General features: G+C 42.7%; 1 long non-coding RNA gene across 1 annotated transcript; it reads left to right on the forward strand.

Moving 5' to 3' along the window:
• Nucleotides 1-244: 244 nt before the first annotated feature.
• LOC104094406 (uncharacterized) lies at nucleotides 245-974 on the forward strand. The gene is made up of 2 exons (XR_685887.4): nucleotides 245-425; nucleotides 755-974. It is a non-coding gene; the product is annotated as an uncharacterized lncRNA (long non-coding RNA).
• Nucleotides 975-7,101: the final 6,127 nt, after the last annotated feature.

Raw genomic sequence — 7,101 nt, forward strand, 5'->3', positions numbered from 1 at the left:
TATAAAAATAAACTCTTAATAAATTAGCTTATTTTTCTTGAGACACTCTATGGACTAGAGTTGTTAAATTATTAAGGATCTTTGTCGACTATAGTTATGATATTGTAAAGGTATTGCTCTGTTTTATCCCTTCCTGATATGTTATATGTCACCGCAAGATGGATGATAACATTCCAAACACTAATAAGTGGTATTGTAGCCATGCCTTGCCTTACTTATTTAATTTTTGCTTTTAAATGAGTTGCAGAAAAGAATAAGACAAGTTACCATCCTTTTGGGATTCTAACACTTTTTCTTCCTTATGTTTCAGTTTTAAAAAAAAGGACTTTTGAAAGAAATGGAGATGTCTTCCATGTGATAGTTGAATAGGTTAACTTTTTTGCTATAGTATCAGTTCTGGAAAAGAGAGATTCAGATTTGCAAAGGTGATCATTTATCTTGTTTAATAGAAGTTTTATGAGATCTTTGTTGTTTTGGATAATTTCTTCTAATTAATGTTACTCAGTTTCTGCACTAGATGCAGCATGATGATAGGTTACATAGAAATAAGTTGCAATAGTTTGTCTGGTTCCTCGTAAAGCTGTTAGAGCTTTGAATTCCTTAAACTATCGAAGTATCATTGTAATAATTCTTCCCAGATTACAATCAAAAGACTAGAAATAATAGATTTGAAAAAAATATACAAGGCACTTTTACTTTTTTGTCCCCTATATGATATTGTTATAATTCTTTCTTATGTGAAATTTTTGTACAGGATGTCTGATCAATTACTGGCAAGGGAATGATTGACTTATGAAAAGATGGATCTGTGAATCGTTGTCGTTGTATTAATTGTATAAGTTAAGGGAATTAATTCAAATTAGGAGTAATCTTAGTGTAGTTATATGTTAACATCTTTTAAATTGTTCAAATTTGTAATGAGTACACTTACAGCTTGTTTGGATGGTTGTTATCCATTATTTTATATTGTATTATTGTCACGACCCAAACTAACTTCTGTCGTGATGGCGCCTATCGTGGAACTAGGCAAGCCGACTCATTTCCAAAACAAACCTATATTTTCATTTCAAAGATAATTTCAAGGTTTTTTTTAACATAAAACCTCCATTTAAAGAATTCAAATCAAAGAAAAATAGAAGTGCGGAAAAGAAAAGCCCGATATCGGGGTGTCACTAGTCATGAACATCTACTACAATCTGTCTAACAATATCAAGGCTAACTCAGCCTGGAAAATAGCTAAATATAACTAGAGAAAGATAAGAGGGAAAAGAGCAGGGGCTGCGATCGCCAAACAGCTACCTTGCTATCTCCAAGAAAATCTGCAACCAGAACACTCAATAACCGCTACCGTGAGTACGCCAACTCCGTATGTAACAACAATAAATAAAGACTGAGCAGTAGTGACGAGCAATAAAGCATATAACATTCATATCATGAAATCTCAGTAAAGTACAACATGCTTTAAAAATCAATGTTTGAATCGAATCATCTCGTTTAAACCCAGTTCCAGTAAGAATCATTTAAAGATAATTTTTCCAACAGTTTTTCAAACAAAGGCTCAATGCAAAGGTGAGAAAAAATGATGAAATCATAAATAACCCCTCGGGCAAAATATCACTCATATATAGCCTCTTGAGCAAACCTCACAGTCACTCGTGCCACTCGGGCATACCTCACAATCACTCTTGCCACTCGGGCATACCTCACAATCACTCATGCCTCCCAGCCACTCAGCACTCAGCACTCGACACTCGCACTCAGTAGATACCTGCGCTCACTGGGGTGTGTACAGACTCCGGAGGGGCTCCTTCAGCCCAAGCACTATAATCTGCACGGACAACTCACGTGCTATAATAATAAAGTATGCTGCAGGCGGGCAGCCCCGATCCACACTCATCCTCACAAATCAGGCCATCAGCCTCACCCAGCCATAAACCTCTTAAGCCACTCGGGCATTTCAGTAAAACAGGGCATTCGGCCAAAAACAACATTTATATGCATCAAAATAGAGTCATAAAACTGAGTTATGCGGTAAACAAGTATAAACATGACTGAGTATAGATTTTCAATCGAAAATAGTGAGAGGATGGTAAGAAACAACCCCTAAGGGTCCAAATAGCATTGGCGCAAGGCCCAAACATGGCATTCAGCCCAATTTACAGAAATTATTTCTAAAACATATAAGTATCAAATGGTTTCAACAAACTATGCAACTTTACAGTTGCTACGGGACGGACCAAGTCACAATTCCCAAACAGTGCATGCCCACACGCCTGTCACCTAGCATGTGCGTCACTTCAAAATAGTAGAATGATACGAAAGCCGGGGTTCCATACCCTCAAGACCAGATTTACAATTGTTACTTATCTCAAACTGCGAATTCTTATTCTGCAATGTCCTTTCCTCATGAATTAGTCTCCAAACGCCTCGAATCTGGTCATAAATAATTCATTTCAGTCAATAAAATTTATTGGAATTAATTTCACAAGATAATAATGATTTTCCATAAATATCCAAAAATTAGCTCAAAAATTGCCCGTGGGGCCCACGTCTCTGAACTCGACAAAGGTTACAAAATCCAGAGGCCCATTCAACCACGAGTCTAACCATACCAATTTTACCAAAATCCGACCCCAACTCGACCCTCAAATCTTCAATTTAAACCTAGAGGGTTTTCAAATTTTTCCATGTCAATTCACCAATTAAATGATAAAAACAACCATGGATTCTGGTAATTTAACCAATATTGAGTTAAGAACAATTACCCCGTTGTTTCCTCTGAAAATCACCCAAAATCGCCTCACTTCCGAGCTCCAAATCGCCAAAAACTGAAAATGGGACAAAGTCCCATTTTCAGAACTTAAACTCACTGCCCAGACTTTTATTCTTCGCGAACGTGGTCAGTGCCTCGCGTTCATGAAGAACAAAATAACTCCCGTTTCCTCTTTCGCGAACGCGACATCACCCTCGTGTTCGCGAAGCACAAAATTCCTCTGCTTCAATGCCTTCTACGCGAACGCGTTCAACCCATCGCGAACGCGATGCTAAGTTCCCTCTCACTACGCGAATGCGACACCCCCCCCCCGACGCGAACACGTAGACCAATTGCCTGGGGTCTTCTGCTGCTTCCTCTCTTCTTCGCGAACGCGTAACACCTCTCGCGTTCGCGATGCACACCCGGTCCAACCTTCGCGAACGCGTGCTTCTCTTCGCGAATACGAAGAGCAAATATTGCTAGCCTCTCAGTTCCTCTTCGCGAACGCGAGGCTCCACTCGCGAACGCAATGATGGAAACCAGATAGTGTATTAGGACAATTCCAGCAGAGTTCCAAGTCCAAAATCCAACCCGTTAACCATCCGAAACTCACCCGAGCCCCTCGGTACCTCAACCAAATATACCAACAACCTAAAATATCATACGGACTTAGTTGAACCCTCAAATCACCTCAAACAACGCTAAAACCATGAATTACACCCCAATTCAAGCCTAATGAACTTTGAAATTTCTAATTTCTACAAACGACTCTGGAACCTATCAAATCAAGTCCGATTGACCTCAAATTTTATACACAAGTCATAAATGACATAACAGAGGTATTTCAATTTTCAGAATCGGATTCCGACCCCGATATCAATAAGTCAACCCCCCAGTCAAACTTCTCAAAAGTTAAACTTTCGGCATTTCAAGCCTAATTCCTCTACGGACCTCCAAATAATATTCCGGACACACTCCTAAGCCCAAAATCACCATACAGATCTATTGGAATTATCAGAATTCGAATCCAAAATCGTTTACACATAGGTCCATATCCGGTCCACTTTTCTAACTCAATTTTTCAATTATGAGACTAAGTGTCTCATTTCACTCCGAGTTCTTCCCGGACCCGAACCAACTAACTCGATATAACATAATATAGCTGAATAACACAAAAAGAAGTAGAAATAGGGAAAATGGGGCTATAACTCTCGAAACAACCGACCGGATCGTTACATCCTCCCCCTCTTAAACATTCGTTCGTCCTCGAACGGGTCTAGAAACATACCTAGAGTCTCGAATAGGCATGGATATCTGCTCCGCATCTCCCGCTCGGTCTCCCAGGTGGCCTCCTCCATAGGCTGACCTCTCCATTGCACCTTCACTGAAGCTATATCCTTTAACCTCAACCTTCGAACCTGCCGATCCAAAATAGCCACCGGCTCCACATCATAAGTCATATCACCCTCCAACTAAATCGTGCTGAAATCCCTAACATGGGACGGATCTCTAATATACTTCCGGAGCATGGAAACATGAAACACTGGATGCACACTCGACAAGCTTGGTGGCAAGGCAAGCTTATAAGCCACCTCTCCTATCCTTTGAAGCACCTCAAAAGGCCCAATGAACCGGGGGCTCAACTTGCCCCTATTCCTAAACCTTATAACACCCTTCATGGGTGATACATTCAGCAACAACTTCTCCCCAACCATAAAAGACACATCACGGACCTTCCTATCCTCGTAGCTCTTCTGCCTAGACTGCGCCGTGCGAAACCGCTCCTGAATCAATTTCGCCTTATCTAATGCGTCCTGGACCAAGTCTGTACCTAAGAGCCTAGCGTCACCCGGCTCAAACCATCCAACCAGAGATCTACACCTCCTCCCACATAAATCCTCGTACGGAGCCATCTGAATACTCGATTGATAACTGTTGTTATATGCAAACTCTGCGAGTGGCATAAACTAGTCCCATGAGCCCCCAAAGTCAATGACACAAGCACGCAACATGTCCTCCAATATCTGAATAGTGCGCTCGGACTGCCCGTCCGTCTGAGGGTGAAAAGATGTGCTTAACTCAACCTGAGTACCCAACTCTCGCTGCACAGCCCTCCAAAACTACGATGTGAACTGAGTACCCCTATCTGAAATGATAGAAACTAGGACACCATGCAGACGAACGATCTCTCAGATGTAAATCTCAGCCAACCGCTCTGAAGAGTAAGTAGTACCAACTGGAATGAAGTGCGTGGACTTGGTCAGCCGATCCACAATAGCCCAAATAGCGTTGAACTTCCTCGAAGTCCGTGGAAGCCCAACTACAAAGTCCATAGTGATCTGCTCCCACTTCTACTCTGGGATCTCTAATCTCTGAAGCAAGCCACCCGGTCTCTGATACTCGTACTTAACCTGCTGACAGTTTAGACACCGAGCCACAAACCCAACTATATCCTTCTTCATCCGCCTCCACCAATAGTGCTACCTCAAATCCTGGTACATCTTCGCAGCACCCGGATGGATGGAATACCGCGAGCTGTGGGCCTCCTCAAGAATCAACTCTCGAAGCCCATCTACATTAGGCACACATATCCGACACTGCATTCTCAGCACGCCGTCATCACCAATAGTCACATCCCTAGCATCACCTCTCCAAACCCTATCTTGAAGAACGAGCAAGTGAGGGTCATCATATTGACACTCCCTGATACGGTCATAAAGAGAAGACCTGGAGACCACACAAGCCAATACCCGACTAGGCTCCGAAATATCCAATCTGACAAGCTGGCCTGCTAAGCCCTGAACATCCAATGCCAAAGGTCTCTCTGCTACTGGAAGATATGCTAAACTCCCCAAACTCTCTGCTCGGCGACTCAAAGCATCGGCCACCACATTGGCCAACCCCGGATGGTATAAAATAGTGATATCATAGTCCTTAAGAAGCTCCAACCATCTCTGCTGACGCAAATTAAGATCCTTCTGCTTTAACAGATACTGCAGACTCCGGTGATCAGTATAGATCTCATAATGAACCCCATACAAATAATGATGCCAAATCTTCAAGGCGTGAACAATAGCTGCTAACTCAAGATCATGGACAGGATGGTTCTTCTCATCGGTCTTCAACTGGCATGAGGCATAGGCGATCACCCTACCCTCCTACATCAAAACACAACCAATGCTTATCCTTGAGGCATCGTAATACACGGTGTAAGAACCTGAAGCTGATGGCAGAACTAACACTGGAGCTGTGGTCAAAGCAGTCTTGAGCTTCCGAAAGCTCTCCTCACACTCATCCGACCACCTGAATGGAGCACCCTTTTGGGTCAATTTGGTCAAGGGCGATGCAATAGATGAAAATCCCTCCACAAAGCGACGGTAGTAACCCGCCAAACCAAGAAAGCTCCTAATCTTTGTGGCTGAGGACGGTCTAGGCCAACTCTGCACCATCTCTATCTTCTTCGGATCCACCTGAATACCCTCGTTGGACACCACATGCCCTAAGAATGCTACTGAACTAAGCCAAAACTCATATTTGGAGAACTTTGCATAAAGCTTCTCCTCCTTCAATCTCTGTAATACAACCCTCAAATGCTGAGCGTGCTCCTCCTGGCTACGAGAGTACACAGGATGTCGTCAATGAATACAACAATGAATGAGTCCAAATAGGGCTGGAATACATTGTTCAATAAATGCATGAACGTTGCTGGGGCATTGGTCAGCCCAAAAGACATCACCAAGAACTCATAATGGCCATATCGGGTCCTGAAAGCTGTTTTAAGAATATCCGAATCCCAAATCTTCAGCTGGTGATAACCGGACCTCAAATCAATCTTGGAGAACACCATCGCTCCCTGAAGCTGGTCGAATAAATCATCAATACGAGGCAAAGGATACTTGTTCTTGATTGTGACCTTGTTCAACTGCCTGTAATCAATACACATTTTCATGGAACCAACCTTCTTCTTCACAAATAGAACCGGTACACCCTAAGGTGACAAACTAGGCCGAAATAACCCCTTATCAAGGAGCTCCTGAAGCTATTCTTTCAATTCCTTCAACTCTGCCGGTGCCATACGATACGGTGGAATAGAAATGGGCTGAGTGCCCGGCACTAAATCAATACCAAAGTCAATATCCCTGTCACGCATCATGCCCGGCAGGTCTCCAGGAAACACACCCGGAAAATCATGTACCACCGCAACAGAATCAATGACAGGAGTCTCTACACTAATATCCCTCACAAAAGCCAAATAAGATAGGCAACCCTTCTCAACAATGCCCTGAGCCTTCAAATATGAAATCACCCTACTTGGTACATAATCTACAGAACCACTCCACTCAACC

This window comes from Nicotiana tomentosiformis, chromosome 2 (assembly GCF_000390325.3).
Source record: "Nicotiana tomentosiformis chromosome 2, ASM39032v3, whole genome shotgun sequence".
Lineage (NCBI taxonomy): Eukaryota > Viridiplantae > Streptophyta > Magnoliopsida > Solanales > Solanaceae > Nicotiana > Nicotiana tomentosiformis.